The sequence below is a fragment of the Dasypus novemcinctus genome, chromosome 2 (assembly GCF_030445035.2).
Source record: "Dasypus novemcinctus isolate mDasNov1 chromosome 2, mDasNov1.1.hap2, whole genome shotgun sequence".
NCBI classification, from domain to species: Eukaryota; Metazoa; Chordata; class Mammalia; order Cingulata; family Dasypodidae; genus Dasypus; species Dasypus novemcinctus.
Genome location: NC_080674.1, coordinates 160230136 through 160246554, shown reverse-complemented (window position 1 = coordinate 160246554; position 16419 = coordinate 160230136). Strand labels below are relative to the sequence as shown.

The following is a 16419-nucleotide window of genomic DNA, read 5'->3' as shown; positions in this document are numbered from 1 at the left end:
CGAAGCTGACCTGCCTGGGAGAAGAACGGGAGCTCACCATAGCCAGCACCTGTGCATGCTGGGTTCCTTCACTTTGGTGATCAAAATAAATCCTCACTGCCATCCTGTGAGAGCTGCTATTATTATTATTATCCCATTTCAGGGGCGAGGAAAGTGAGGCTCAGCTGGATGAAGTGACTTCTTGCCAACACCCAGCTGGGAAGAGACAGGCTGGGATTTGAACCCCACTCTAGCACCTGGGCCATGATGGGGGCACAGAGAGACAGACAAAGTGGCCCCAGGCCCTCAGCCCCTCCAAGGACTTCCTCGGGCATCAGCTACTGTTGGAGACTTCCACCCTGAGAATTTCAAAGCATCTTAGAATCTCAGGAGGGTGAGTGGAATGCCGAGGAGGCCTGCCTGGCCCTCCCTGGCTGTGTGACCTCAGGCAGGTGCCTTCTGCTGTCTGGAGTCGGTTTCCCCAGGGGCACAAGGTAGGATTGAGCCAGATGATGCTGGAGGGTCCATCCTACGCGGGCTTGGCAGGATCCCATGGTTCTAAGTACTCAGAGCCGCCCCCCACTCTGCGCCCTGCGCCCCGCATAGAGCCAGATGGCAGGAGGCAGAAGGAGTGGGTGTGGGGAGGGGGCCGGGCTCCCTGTGACTCCCCGCATCCCTGCAGGGGCCTCGCCTCGCTCTTTCCCTGCTTCTGTTTTGCTGTATTTGACGGTGGCCACGGTTTCCAGGAAAGAAGAGAGAGGCGGAAAAGTTAACTTTCCGCCACCCACACAAATATTTTTGGCCGGCGTTGTCTTTATGCTGCCAAGCCAGGAGGGAGGGGTTGGCAGGAGCATTCCAATCTGAGGCTCCCTCCCAGGGAGTTACTCCCTGACTTCCAACTCAGCCGGGGGCTCGGGCAGGCCTGGTGCGGGCCTGAGCCCTGAACACCCACCCCTGCCCAGGAGCCACGGGGTCAGGACCCCTAACGACGGCAGCTGTTGCTCACTGAGCATCTGCTGGTCCATGCTAGTCCAAGGCCTCTGCCTAACAGTCCTGGGAGGTGGGCCCGAGAGCAGTTTACAGATGAGGAAACTGAGGCATAGGGAGGTAAAGAACAGTGTCCGGAGTCTCACAGGTGGTGGGGGGTGAAGTTGGGGTCTGTGCTCTGACCCACCGCTGCTCCTGGTGGCCTCAGACTCGGACTCCAGGGACCCCCACGGCTCCTGAGGTTGCTGAGCTCAAATCACAGACGATCCGTCCACGTGGGCAGATCTCCGCTGTGGGCAGGAGATGGCCCACTCCAGGGGGAGCATTTTAAAAGCTCTGATTCCATCTCCCCCAAATCCATATTCCTCGTCTGGTCACAAGGCACCAGGACACCCAAGCTTTGGCAAGGCTAGGCCAAGAGCACATGACCTCGTCTCACAGAGGGAAACCGAGCCCAGAGGGGGAGGACTTTCCCAGGGCTGCACAGCAAGTAGGAGGCAGACCTGGCTCTGGAACCCAGGTATCCAAATGTTCTACCTGCAGCTCCTCCCATAAGCCCCACTCCCCCGGAGGGGTCAGCCTCGCCTGCTCCCTGCCCACCCAGGCAGGGTCCCGGGGACCAAAGCCCAAGCTAAGCATCAGATGCTGTATGGTCCCATCCATGCAGCTCTGGAGCCCTGCAAGACACTCCAGGGGCTCCCCCGTACTGGCTTCTGCAGTGGGTGGGCCCAGGGAGGTGGCCTTGGGACTCTCGTGTCCCTCCTTCTGTCCCTAGGTGGAGTGGGAAAGGCATTAACTTTGGAATCAGATCTGAGTTCGAATTCTGACTCCACTACTCAGTGATTACCTGATCCTGGGCAAGTCTCTTCCTCTTTCTGATCTTTGGATTCCCCGTGCGCAAAACAGGGAATAAAAGAGTACCTCCATCACAGGGTTGTTATAGGAGCTAAGTGAAAAAATTTCGTTCATGGATTCCTTCGGCAGTTATGGGAGAGCCCTGCTGTGCTGGTCCCCAGAAGGGCTCTGGGGCTGCTTGGGGACCTGGTGTTCGGGGCCCTCAGGGCCTGGTGCTCACAGGCCAGCGTGAGAGTACAGCACAGTCCAGCCCCCCTCCCCCCCAGGCAGCCTGATTCCCCATCAGCAGGAGTGCGCCCGCAGGCCAAAAGAGCCTCGGAGGAAGGAGGAGCTGAGGGGCGCTGGGTGTCAGGGCTTCAGCAGGTGCACGGCTCCGGGAGCGAGGCATGGGGTCCTCGTTCTTATTCTTCCAGTGACCCCTGGAGTCCTGCTGGAGAATCATAGGATGTGATTCCATAGACTGAAGTGGGTGGAGAGAGGAGAGGCCCTAATGAGGTTAAGCCCTCATTTCTCGGAAGACCCTTCTGCTCCAGAAGTCTCCCTATCTGGCCTCCCGACCTGTAGTATCTCCCTGTCTCCATCTTATAGCGGTTCTGATCCATTCTTCTAAAGTGCAGCTCAGTATGTGTCACTCATCTGCTCAAGAACAGTCCATAGATCCCCACTGCTCACAAGATAAAGAAAAGCTAATGGAGATTCAAAAGCGGATGCCATATTATGGCTGAGGGGAATGGTGATGTTTCAGCTAGATTTGAAGGACTTTGACAAGAAGAGCTTAGGATTCTGACGGATGAAGGCACCTCAGGCCAAGTGAAGAGAGAAGGCAGGGCCATTTTGGAATGAAGCTGGGGTCCATCTAGGCTTGTGTGGAAAGGCATGTGAGGAAAGGCATGTGTGGAAGGGCAGAGGGAGGTGCGGCTGGGAGACAAGTGGCCAGATTGTGACCGGCTTCAATGATCTGGACTGTCTCCTGCTGGATGAAGAGACAATGTAGATGTAGGGGACAGCCCTGCAGGATTGGGGGACACTGCAAAGCCCAGCTCTGGGGCAATGGCTGGAGGCAGCAAGGCTAGGGCAGAAAGCAGGAGACTGAAAACAAAGGCTGGCAGGCTGGGATCCCTCAGAGCAGAGCATTTTAGGGCCATTTCCTCGGCAGTGCCAGACACACAATAACAATCAGAGCAATGACAGCTAATATTTATGATGTGTTTACTGTGTCAGGTGTTATTCCAGACATTTGTCATGCATTAATTCGTTTGATCCTCATCACAACCCTATAAGGAAAATGCTATTATTATCTCCATTTTATAGATAAGGAAACGGCACTTACATCACTTGCCAAGCTCAGCTATAAGTGGCTGAGTCAGGGTTCAAACCCTGATAGTCTAGCTCCAAATATCACTTTTATCCATAAGGCTGTATTAGCCCAATACTATAAATAGTGGCTGAATGAATGAAAGAGGAAGAAGAACGGAAAGGAGAAACTCGGAAAGAAAGGAGGACAGAGAGAGAGAAGGGAAGAGGAGGGAGGCAGGGAGGAAACGGTTTCTAATGCCTGGCACGTGGTAGGTACTCAATAGATATTTCTTGAGTGAACTAATGAGTGAGGTGTGACCTCGGGATTAACTGTAGGAATAGCCTGGGGCTAAAAAGAGGGAAGGTAACTCAGAAGTGGCCCCAATGGCCTGGGGTACACCTGTTCACATCCCCTCCCCCCTCATTCCCATCTACCTCCTGGGGCAGAAGGGGCCATGCTGGATGGAATGATTTGAAGCGGGGGGTGCTCAGAGAGCATCAGGAAACATCCCTGACAAGAGTTCGCTTTGAAGGACTGGGAGGAACTCTCAAGGGCAGGCAAGCAGGGCTGGTCTCAGGAGAGATGAGCCTCAGCCAGATCTCAATTCAGCCTCATGCCAGCGGGGTAATTTGGGACCTGTCACTTCATCTCACTGAATTTCAGTTGCCTTTTCAGTAAAATGGAGATTCAATCATTCATTTATTCATCGATTCATTTAACACGTATTCACTGAATGCCCGCTGTATGCCATTTGCTATTTTAGGTGCTGATGGTACACAGTGAACAAAAGGGAAAGAAATCTTGCCCATGTAGCACTCACACATTAGCTGGGGTGGACAAAAAAAATAAATAAGAATGACAGATGGTGATAGTGCGATGGAAAAATAATTGAGCAGGAAAGAGGGTTAGGGAGTGCTATGGATCATTATGCTAGAGCAAATAGTGGTGGTAATGTGGAAAACCTTGGCAGATGTCATTCTAGTTTTTGTATGGCATATGTATTTCAAGCTCACAATTACGCTCAATTCTCACATGCAATTATAAAATCCATAAAATCGGCATTACGTGGCCAACTCAGGGCTGTAAGCCCTGCAACCCCCTGGGAGATACAGTGCTGCTGATATTTAGGACCTTCCCATGCCTCTGTGCACGTGTCCTCTATTTGAGGAATATTTTTAGTCATCCTGCCTGTAAAGACATGAGTTCACATAGTAGCATTATTTCTTTGAGAGGATCTGTTTCCAAAGTCATTGCATTGATAAAGGGTCTCCTCAGGGCGACACATTCGAAGTACACTGAGTTTGAGGATCATGATAACAGCGTCACGTGGTTGTTGTGAGGATTAAATAAAGTAACGTGTGTAAGGGCTTGAGAATCTGCAGCTATGGTCATTATCATTATTTTTGTTGAGGGGTGACTGAGGACAAAAGAATAACAAGAGCTGGCTAGCATTTATCAACACCCACTCGGTGCTGGGCTCTGTGCTGTGCCCGCAGTGTCGATTGTTGTGTTTATATGACGTGGGCACCTCCTATTGCCCCACTTAACAGACGAGGCAACTGAGACTCAGGGATGGGGAACCTCTGCCCATGGTCCTGGAGCAGGGACACCACCAAGGCTGGACCTGACCTGGGCCTGGGACCTGGGGTGATCGCTGGGGGGGTCTCTGAGCGTCCTGGGGAGAAGCCAAATCACACATTAGAGAGAACTTCCACTCTGGCCTGGCTCGGCCCCACTCTGCCTGACCTTGACCATATCCCTCTGCTCTTGGGCCTCAGTGGTCCCTGGTGTACCATCCCGGGCTGGGCGTGGGGTCTCTGGGGCCCTTCCAGCTCTGGATTAACTGCGGAACCCAGACTCTGGTGGACTCTAGCCCGTTCCAAACGGACTCACAGAATCCAGCCTGCTGGTGAAATCAGCCGAGTCCCCTGCTCGTCACATCTATTTCTGCCCTTTGGGGTTTATAAATACGTGGGCCAGAGAACTAGCTTCAGCAGCACTAGGGAGCCTGAAGTCATGGTTATAAATACAAGGCCAAAGTTGACGGGAGGAGGCTGGGGCATGGACATGGCTCAGGCCAGCCTGGAAAGCCCCTCCTTAGGGGTCCTACACCCAGGCTGGTCTCTTCTTGGATACACAGGTAAACTGTGGGAGGGGAGGGGCTAGCCCAAGGTCACACAGTCAGCGAGGTCAGAGCTGGGCCTGTCTCACAAGGCTCCCAATGCTGAGTGGAAGCTGCTCTTCACTGCCACCCACTGTCCATGCTCACAGACGCCCTTTGCCCCGCCCGAGGGGCCAAACTGTGTTGCCCCATTAGCACAAGAGCATGCTCTTAGGAATCTGATTATACAATAAACTTCTACTGATAAGATTTTTATCTGTTTTCTGTATTGGAGTTCTCAAAGAATTCATTTGAGAAAGGATTGACTAAAATTTAGAAAATGACTAGTCATATCTACCTCCCACTCTGTTGGACCCTTTCCCTCTTGCAGAGAGGCCCAGCAGTGTGCTGGAGCTGGCCCATGCTGATTAAAAGCTGTGCTCATCACATCCCAACTCTGCATTCAGTGACCTCATATTGGTAGAACTTGAAATCTGCTATCAGAGGAGTATTTACACCACCGAAATTGGCAAATGCTACACATCAGGGCTCCCGCCCCTCCTCCATCCTCACCCCAGAGAGCCAGTTGTTAAGAATTTACCAGACCATGGCTTGTGAATCCTCACCACACTCATTTCCTGCCTGTTTGAACTTGAGCCAGTGGCTTTGCCTCTGAGCCTCCATTTCTTCATCTGTAAAATGGGAGTCACAACCACCCCTGCATCACACAGCCTGTGCCCCTATGGCTTAGCACAGCAGGTTCCATCCTTTCCGCACATAAGAATCACCTAGTAGGCTTTAACAATTTCCAAACCCCAGACCACACCCCAGACCAACTAAATCACAATCTGGAGGGGAGGACCCAGGCATCAGCATTTTTTTTTAAGTTTCCCAGGTGATTCCAAGGTGCAGACAGGTTTGGGAACCATTGGCTCAGTATTTTGTTAGCCTTTTTGCAAGCCCATAGTAAACATTGTCCAGGGACACCAAAGATGGGGGCAGATTCCTCATTCCTGCTCCATTCTCCAAGGAAAATAAATTTGTATGAAAAAAAGAGGGGGGGGGGAAGAGAGAGAGAGAATGGATTTTTGGTTGTTTCTGTTTAAACGTCTGACCTGGCCTAAGGCATGCAGGAGGTGCTGCTTCCAGGAGGGGCAGTGGGTGAGGGGGTTCCCTTAGCCTCTCTCCTCTGGAACAGACGGGCCTCAGGCTTGGAAACCCCAGAAGACCTCACTTCATGTGCCCAGCTGGCCAGCCAGAGAACTAGAGAGACTCCACGCTAGTCTCTCCCTCCCTTCCAAGAAGTCAGGCTGACTTTTCTTGACCCACGAGCTTACGGTCTCGGAGCTCGGCTCAGCCTGGAAGCCATCAGGCTGCTGGCTTGGAGGCTCCCATCAAGAAGAGAGCTGTCAGGGTGCAGCTTAGGCCAAGGGCTTGGGGCCTCAGTCCAGCCTCTCCCTGGACAAGCAATAACAACACGCGGTGACCAAGTAATCATAATAGTGACAGACACTTATTGGATTCTTCCTATGCCCTGGGATGCACCCCAGAAGCCCCTTGAGGGGCAGTAAAGCCTAGAGCTGCGCTGTCTAACTCAGTAGCCACTTGCGCTACTGAGCACTTGAGGTGTGGCAAGCTGGAATTGAGACGTGTTGTAAATAAAGAATCCACACCAGATAGCAAAGACTTAGTACTAAAAAAGGAATGTAAAATGTCTTATTAATAACTTTTTTACATTTCTTACATGTCAAAATGATACTATTTTTGGCTAAACATGCTATTAAAATTAATTTCACCTGTTTTTTAAAAAAATCTGTTTCTCTTTATTTTTTTAAGGCAGCTACTAGAAAATTTAAAACTACCTGTATATAGCGTTTACACTATAAGTCAATGGATGGCACAGAGGTGAGGAGGGCATGCTCTCTAGGGCTTTGAATCACATTCTGCCACTTACCAGGTATGAAGCCTTGGGCAAGTTACATGACTCTCTGTACCTCAGTTTCCTCATCTGTAAAACAAGGATAATAATAGTATCTACCTCACAGTGGCTGTGATGTGGATGTAAATGTGCCTTGCACCAAAAAAAAGCACTTAATAAATATCAGCTATCATGGGACCATATGGCACTGGGCTAAGTGATTTCCTTGGATTATCGCAGACCTCAGTAGGTGCTGAGCTCTCTGTCACTGGCGGGGAATGAGCAGAGCCAGGGAAACCCCTTGATAGGCTGTTCTAAAGGGAATCCAAACACTCTATGGGAACCGGGGCACGGGATGATATGGTCTTTGAAGATGGCTTCCAGCTGGCATGGCCCCTTTTTGGTGTACACTAAACCTCCCTTCCCTACCTTGTCCTCCTTTCCCTTCCCAAGTTTGAGTTCAACCCAACTGAAGGGCCCTTAGAGGTGCCACTGGGAGCCAGCACCGCGGGACACTGTGGGAAATGGAGGGAAATCAGCAGTGGCTCCTGCCTTCAAGTCGCCTAGTGTGGGCAGAGGGGTATGAGTCGGAGGCTTGGCTAGCTGTAAAACAAGGTGGGAGGGCACAAGGCCCTTGAGGAGCTACTTAACCCCTGAGCCTCAATTTCCCCATCCGTCAAATGGGGCCAGTGATAATACCACCTCCCAGGCAACATGAGGATTAAATGAGAGGATGTGGGAGAGGCGCTCGGCTCAAGAAGGGCTGCTCATTATTCTAGTTCCACAAGGGTTGGCACTGTGTCAGTTTTGCTCACCATTAATTCGCTCAGTGAGTAGTTCTGAGCACTCACTGGGAGGCAGGACTGCTCTGGGAGCTGGGGCTACAACGGCGACCTGCGCATACCTGGACTCGGAAGTGCTGGGAGCGGAGCAGGGTGGGGTAGGGAAGACAGGCAACAATCTAGTAGATGAATAAACAAGAAAAGTGCTCCGAAGGGCGAGAGGCAGGAGGATGCTGTCACTTCCCGTCTAGTGCGGCAGTCACTGCACCCCCAGGACCTAGTGTCATGCCTGGCATACAGTAGGCGCTTAATAAAGGCATGGTGACCAGATCTCGAATGAGAAGCACTATGAGGAGCGTGCAGGAGTGGGACTGATTCTGCCTAGATGCCTTCTCAGGCTGGGGAATCAGATCATCAGCCTGTCACTGCCCGGGCAGGCGGGGAGGCAGAAGCCCCGGGCTGGAGGCCTGGAGTCAAGGCAGAGGCAGGGACTACGAGCCCAGGGACTCCAGGAAAGCCCTTTCCCCTCATCGGCCTCGGTTTACCCCTCCAGGAGGTGAGGGGGTTAGGACAACACGCTCGCCAAGGGCCCTGCCGACTCTGGAGGGTCCGTCCGAGACACCGTGCCCTGGTCCTGGGGGGCAGGGGGGCCGAGGTGGGAGCTGAGGCGGCGCAGCAGGCGGAGAGCAGTGCTGGGGCCATGCCCAGGCCTCCTGGGGTCCCTCGTCTTCAGCACCGCCTCGGGGAAGAGCCAGGAGTCAGGAGACCCTCACTCAGGGAAGCCCCACGTGATGCTTGGACCACCTTTCCCTCCAGGCCCCCAACTCGCTGGTTGGACTCAGGCATCCCTTTTCAGTGGAGGTGAAATTCCCATCCTGGGAATTTCCCCTCATCACCCCCAGCCCCATACTAGTCCGTGAGGAGGCACAGACAAGTCCCTCCCTGTTTTCTCCTCTGTCCCCGCAGCTAAACCTCTGCAGCGCCTTCAACTCCTCCACATGAAGAATTTTCAGACTCCTCCCCAACCTCGGTCCTCAGCCCAGGCTCTCAGTTTCTCAGAAGTAAACTGACCACAACATTCCAGGACAGCCAGACAAGCACAGAATGTGGCAAGCTCCTCACCTCCCTCATTCTGGACATTCTACCTTTAATTAAAGCAGCCTAAGATCAACTTCGCTTTTGTTTTTTCTTCGACAGCTGCATCCTGGTGGATCATATCACGTTTGTGGTCCACAAGGACCTAACTGTGTAACTCTACTTTCATGTGCATCTCCCGTGTCCTGTGACCCGCGCAGCAGGCACTTTGAGCCTAACTGGGGACCTGACATGCATTTTTGATAGTTTGGCCCCTTGCTGGCAAGGACTGTCGGTAAATGGTGGCGTCAGGGCTCAACCAGCCCTGATCCTTCTCTGTGGGGCCGGGGCTGAGGAAGGGTGAAATCACACTGCTGCTTCCTATGGCACGGGGAATTGGGGTGCCAGTGCTGCCCGCAGGCCCCTCAGGGGCAGTGTGGGGAGTGGTCAGCAAATGGGCTGTGCGCTCTGGGGGCCTGCTTGGGAGGAGCCGCGGCACAAACGGTGCAGCCTCGGGTGAGCCTCAGTCTCTCCATCTGCAAGATGGGGCTAAGAGCTGTGCCTGCCTCAGAGGGTGTTGGTGGTTTTATTTTATTTTTGTTGTGGTAACATACAGACAGAATAAAGTTTCCCATTTTAACCACTTTCAAGCATACAATTCAGGGGTGTTCATTGTATTCACAACGTTGTGCTCCTGTCACCACCATCCACCACCAAAACGTTTCACCACCCCCGACAGAAACTCTGTACCCATTAAGTGTTACTCGCAGGGGGGTCGTGAGGATGGAAGTGGTTGATGTGAGTGAAGGACTTAGAACCGAGCCAGGCACTTGGTAAGTGTTTGTGCCGTGAGGGGTGTGGCCTCCGAAAGTTGTGGGGGATGAAGTTGAGCCAAAACAAGTCCCAGAAACCGTCCTGCCCGGCCCTGCCCGGCCGCTGCCCTCCAGCTCTGAGGCTCCCGCTGTGCCCAGGTGCGTGAGGATGCGCGACTGTGTGCGTCTGTACACGTGACTGTCTGTGACCGCCTCTGTGTGTGTCTGTGTTGTGTGTGTGGCTAAGTCTCAGTGTCTGTCTGGGCGTGTGTCTGTCTCTATCTGTGCGTCTGTATGTCCGTGTGTCCGTGTCTCTGTGTCTCTCTGTGTGTGCGTGTGCAGGTGGGGGTTGCCGGGGCCTCTGTCTGCAGAGCTGCTGGGAGTGGCCTCCGAGGTGGCCTGCCAGACCAAACAACCCCAGAGTGCTCTGAGCGCCAGGCTTTTCTCTTGCCTCTGTTTGCTTTCTTCCTTTCCTTTCCGTCTCCCCTTTAACCCCTTCCTGCTTCCAGCAGAGCTACGAGGGAGGCCCTACCAGGGTAGGTATAGGGGCTATTCCCCGCCGCTTTTCCCACAATGCTTCCTACCCTCTCACCTCCACCCCTCGCTGCCATGTTGACAACTTCACTCAGGCCCACCCCTCTCTGAGCCTCAGTTTCCTCATTTCTCTAAAGGTCCTCCAGGTGCAAACCAGCCCCACCACTGTCATCAGTAAGAATTCAGAGCACTGTTACCACCCACCAGACTGCCCGCCTGTCAACTTGAGGCAGAACATTCCTCCAGGGTGCTCTTGCTAGTGGCCGGGGGCAAGATTTGAATCCAGCCCCTGCGGCTTCCTGAGAATGTGGCCGCCTGGCCTTGCTGCGTGTAAAGGCTCTAGCCCTGTGCAGAGAGCAGAGGGACTGCTTGAGGGGAGCTACCTGGGAGGCAGAGGCCCCTGCTTCCTACAGGGCTGGGCCCCAGACCACCAGTTCCTACCTGGCTACAGCAGTGTTCACTGAGCACCTACTATGTGCCGGGAGCTTTAGGTTGGCTCTTTAATTCCCACAGCAGCTCTCTAAAGTAGGTGCTGCTCCTGTCCCCATTTCACAGATGAAGAAACTGAGGCTCAGAGAGTGTGGTGCAGGAGGAGTACTGCACCCAGGCCTGGGCAAGAGTTGGTTCTCTTCCCTCATTTTAGGGCACATCACACAGTGTCTCAGTTCTCTCATACATAAAGTGAGGATGACACCACTTTCTTCAGCCAGGAGGGCATTACTGATGGACCTGAGGCCTTCGAGCTACTATTTATCAAGTGCCAGATGCAGTGGGTCCCAGGGCTCCTGGGCCACTCTCTTGAGAATCTTCATGATAGCCCATCTTACAGATGAGGAAGGTGGAGCCAAGAGAGGTGCAGCCACCTGGCAAGGTCCACAGCTGTGGCAGAGGCAGGGCACAAATCCACCTGACTTTTCTCCTTTTACTTTTCTTCTGACCCAATAGCAAACTTCAGCTTTCCTTTACCTTAAGCGCATATTATCACAAGAAAACACTGGTGTGACTCTATAGATAAAGGACTTTGTCACCACTTCCACATTCTGCCTCTAGCCAATCAAGGAAATAGAAACCAAGGTGGAGTGTGCAGATGGGCGTTGCTGGTCAGGAAGCTAAGGTGAGCTAGAATCCTCCGCCTCCGTCGGAAGCCCACTGCTTAGCCCACCAAGGGGTGACATATTTCAGCTGACCACGGCTCTATGAAGAGTTCCATTTTCTAAGTGAGACTATTTCTTTGGGGAGAGGTTGCTCTTTAAGCCCAGGTCCTCCCCACTGAGCAGAGCCACCTCCCACTCCCTGGCCGGGTGGTCTTTCCATCATGATGCCCATAAACCTGCCCAGGGGATCATAAAGCAGGTTTCCTGTCTGCCCTTGGCCTTGGGAGTAGATGCTGTGGCTCAGTGGGTTCAGCTGTGGGGCCCACAAGGCCACTGAGGGCCAGTTAGGAAGTGATGAGTTCTGCAGGCAGGGATGTGCCCTTGACCCTGCCCAGCTGCTACCCTGGACCCCAGCTGGCCCAGGACCCCAAAAAACCTTGAGTGTGGAGGACTCTGTATGGCCCATCCCTGCTCCAGGAAGCCACTCCGCAAAGCGTACAGGGTTCTGCACCCTCAGAGAAAGCAGCCTTCTAGCGATACAAGAACCCTCTAGAAGTGAGTGGATGCCGCTCCCTTCTAGGGCAGAGCCAGAGGATCACTTCAGTCTCAGTGGGGACAAAGCCACCTAGGATCCATGGGGATTCTGGGGCCCAGAGAAGGTGAGCACCTTGCCCAGGGCCTCACAGCAAATCAGTGGCCCAGCCAGGATGGACTGCCCTGGGCACCTTCCTCTGCATCTGCTTCCTCCCAAAGAAGGGGCCATGAGTTGTCTCCACCAAGGATGCTGTCCGTCCTTGAGCCAAGGTTTCATGTCATGTGCCCAAGGCAGGATGTGACACAAAGGAAGCATCCTGAGGTTCCACTGCCTGGAACAGAGCAGGGTCCTTCTTGCCTAGAGAGTTGGCGATGAGGCCAATCAGCAACCAAGAGGCACACGTAAACAATTACCGACAAAGTCACTGGCAACGACAGCAAGCCAAGGAAGGGGGGGCGAGCGGGCACGTCCTCGGCAACAGCGGCCCTGACCAGACCAGCCTGAGCAGTGCCCCCCACCCCGTGCACCCCTTCCTGGGTTGACAGATAAAATGCAGCCAAGTGGCCAGGAGCTGGGACTGAATGGCAGGAAAGCCCAAGGCCGGGTGGTCCCTCGCCTGCCCACCGCCCCCCCCAATTCAAGGCAGGGCTGAGGCCGGACAAAGCACTTGAAAATGTCAGTCCGGGAACAATCTCTTTCCCAAACTCCCTGCTTTTGACCTTGGGCACCCAGCCCCCGTTGGGTTGGGCTGATCTTTTCCCAGCTCTGCTGATTCCATCCCCTGCCCCTTCCTACACAGCGCACACAAGGCGCACACACACACACACACGCGGTACAGTGGCAACTGGACTTTTCACTTAGCAATCATGGAATTATCAAGCTGCTAATCTGTGGAGGCCAAAACATGGTCTACAGAACAGATGACGATTTTGGGGATCCTAGACAGCTAAAATTGACACCTGTGAGCACTTGAAATAGTAGAAACACAGACAGCACACTGCCTTATCTGGACAGGACCAGGGATCTTCTACTAGTCTTCATTCATTTGGGAAGTTTATGTTTTTATTTAAATCAACTAGCTGGTTTGATGTGCTATTCATATATTTTCCCCTAAGGTAGATAGGTGAAAATAACAAACAATACTTACTAAAATAAAAACAGCTGTCCACGTGGCAGCATCCCATGCTGCAGAGGTGTGCGTGTCACACTTTGGGAATCTCCGAGGCTGGGCTAACCCTGTCCTTGTAGCCACAGAGGAACGAAGCCCCATAGCCTCAGCAAGGCAGGGGCAGAGCCATTTCCAGAACCCAGACCCCAACTTTGGGCAAGCCTCATGCCTTTGGGGGAGAAGACCCAGGACGCAGGTCACCTGGGCCCTGGGGGTCCCCATTGGCACATGGAGCACCTCTGGTCTTTCCTCCAAGGCAGAGCCCACGGAATCCTCTGATCCCTCCCAGGCCGCTCAGCCCCCTCCCCTGGCTCCTGATGGCTGTGGGCAAGGGTGTCCCTCCCTCGGGCTTGATTTCCTCACCTTCTAGAGCTACAGTGAAGAGGCCAAGCTCCGGGAGGAGAGTTCTCTGAAAAAGATAACAGAGATGTGGGAGAGGGGACTCTACCACCCCCGGGCTCCATGGGAAGGGGCTGTGCAGGCGTGGGAAGCCTGGCCTGGCTGGAGGAACAAGAAGAAAGGAGGGTGGTGGCCCAGCTGGAGATCCTTGCCCCAGAGCACCCAGCCGGAGGTGCCCAGCAGGCTCCCAGGCCAGGGCTCAGACCACAGGAGGCCAAAGGGGAGGCCGACTCAGCCCAGGAGCCGGGGCGCTCCACCCACCTGCCGCACACACATGCGGGCAGACAATACTGTGCTCGCCGCCCACGTGCTACAGACTGCCCTGCAAAACACATCCGCACATCCACAGGCCCATGGGGGGTACTCCGAAACCCCCTCTTCCATGTGCCCCGGCATGTGTGTTGGTGTCGACGGACGCCGAAGACACGGATACTCACCCCGTCACAGGCCGTCGAGTGTGCTCTCAGACCCTCTGTGCGCAGGCCAGTGTGCACAGTCTGGGACGCACCAACTCCCAACTCCGGCCAGCGTGCGTGCTCAGACACACATAGCACACCCATCCGTGCAACTTGTACGCGCGCACACACGGATCCCAGACACTCACTCACACTCTTCACCCCGCTCTCGCCATCGCCGGCGTGCACCACCCCGACCCTTGCTTGGCAGCCCTCTCACCCGCCCCCAACCGGGGCACACGGCGGGGGCCAGCCGGCATCTTTCCTCCCCCAGTCCCCAGCCCCAGGCTTGGCGGCGTCTCTGTCCCCCTGCCTGGGAGACACATGTGGTTTCAGTTAGCAGCAAAGCGGGCATTTCCGTCCCAGACAGCTGGCCCTGCCAGGGCCCCAGCCCCAGGACGGGCCACCTCGGCTCCCACTCCTCCGCTGCCCATCCCGGGGACCGAGGAGGCCCCCTCCCCTGAAGAGCCTGCTCTCCTTTTCCGCTGTCTCCCCCTCACCTGAAGGCAGACGCCACACCCACACCACAGGGACCCGCTATGCCCGGGCCCCCGGCCCGGCTGCCCGGCTGCCCGCCGCCTGCCCGCCTGCCTCCTCGCTCTCGCCGGCTGTCTCGGAGAAGGCTGAGCGAGATGGGAGGAGGGCAGGGTGTCAGGGGGGCGGGAGGGAGGGAGGGGAGGGGGCGTGTGGAAATGAAACTTTAATAACAGAGCCCCTTTTGTTTCTGAGCATATGGGATATTTCATACATACTGAAGACATTAGCCGTCTATATTTTTAAGGGCTCGGGCTAAAGGATGAATAAATACAGCCCATATTCCGCTCAGCAAACACACACACGCTGACTTCTGGAGCATTTCAAAACCCAACGAGAAAGCCCCCAGTGACACAGGACACTTAAAAATAAATATGTTTCCAAGACTGCAGGCTCGCCTTGCCCCCTCTTGCAGCCACCTGGAGGCCTCAGTGCTCATTTTCACCCACCACACTCCCCCACCCCCTGCACTTTCTGCTCCACAGCAAGAAAGCAAGTCCCTGGAATCCAGCCCCCCACCCCAATTCTCTTTCCCAGGACCCCCAGCCCCCAGCAGGATCCCAGAGTGTCAGAGTTCCAAAAGAGCTTGGAAATCTTTGCCTTCCTCACTTCAGAGAAAAAGGGACCAAGGCCCAGAAAGCAACAGGGACTTGCCTGAGGTCACACAGCAAACAGGATCTTAGGTCAAAGGGCGGTGCCTTCTTCTTTCAACAAGAGGGATCCCCCCACTTCCCCGCCTCGAGGATGGAGGTGGGAAGACCCCAGAGCCCCAGAGGGAGGGTCAGTGTGGCTGGGAGAGTCGCCTGCCTTTCTCAATAGAGATGGCTGCTCTGAGGACACCCCCCACCCCACTGGGCACCCATCCAGGAGAGTCGACGTCAGCAGGGCTGGGAACTGGGCCGGCCCCAGGAAATCCCCTTCAGGCAGGCAGATCCCAACAAGTCCGGAGGCCTCAGGTGCAGGAGCCTCCCTCCCTGACAGCCCAGCTGCCAGGCCTTCGTGCCCTCCATCTGTCCTCCTAGAGGAGAAACAGGCCCAGAGAGAGCCGGGCCTTGGCCAAAGTCACACAGCAGGTGACAGCAGAGGGGGCAGGTGAGCATGGCTCTTCAGATCCCCTCTGGTGAGCTGTCCCCCAGCTCCCTCCAGTCTGGGGTCCTTTTCTTCTGGTCTGCACAGTCCCGGCTGACCCCACACCAGTGGGAGAGGGTGTGGCCACATCTCCCCACTCCGGTTAGGATTCAGCCACCCCACCCTCCACTGACTGCCTACCCTCCATTTAGGTGAGCAGCTAGCACAGTGCCTGACACACGAGTACCTCAATTAATGTGAACATCTCTTACGATGACAATGGCTGAGTTCCTACCGTGTACCAAGCCTCATGCCAGGCAACAGTCACAGTTACCACGAGACAAGCCCACCCCTCCCGGAACTCACAGTGGAGAAGGAGCCGCCGTCTTTGCAGAAGAGAGAGCGCCTCCATATTTACAGGGACCTTCTCATGGAGTCCTCTCCTCTACATTTTGAAGTAGCTTCCATGGCCATCCCCATTTGGGGGAAACTGAGGCTCAAATGTTTCTCCAGTCCACCCTGGTGATAAGTAAGGGGACTGGGCCTCCCTCCAGGCTCTTCTGACTCGAGGACTGGCCAGGAAGAACACGCTCAAATGCTCCATGAAGAAAAGGGTCACTGGCCTCGCCCTGCACTAATGAGCTGTGTGAGCGCCCTCCTCTAGGGATCTGTGAAGTGGAGATAACCGTGTCATTGAATTCTGGAGACCACGTGATGGGAAGGATGTGAAGGGGCTTTGCCAAGTACATGGTGATTTCCCTGTCTGGTCTTCCCTGTTGGGGATCCAGCATTAAGTCCTGCCTGGGGTCCCACAGGCCGTACCAGGC

The 16419-nt window shown here is 54.6% G+C and overlaps 1 protein-coding gene across 3 annotated transcripts in view; it reads right to left on the bottom strand.

Annotated features, from left to right (window-relative positions):
* The window catches only part of SYNPO (synaptopodin), a 54558-nt gene extending 38372 nt beyond the window's left edge, over nt 1–16186 (bottom strand). The window contains exon 1 of one of the 3 annotated variants that reach the window (XM_004471991.5): nt 15959–16186. The gene's annotated coding sequence lies outside the window, so the exon portion shown is untranslated. Of the gene's footprint in view, nt 1–14490; nt 14592–15958 lie in introns of those variants that run through there. The other 2 variants (XM_004471994.5, XM_004471993.4) reach the window with 2 other exon arrangements.
* Nucleotides 16187–16419: the final 233 nt, after the last annotated feature.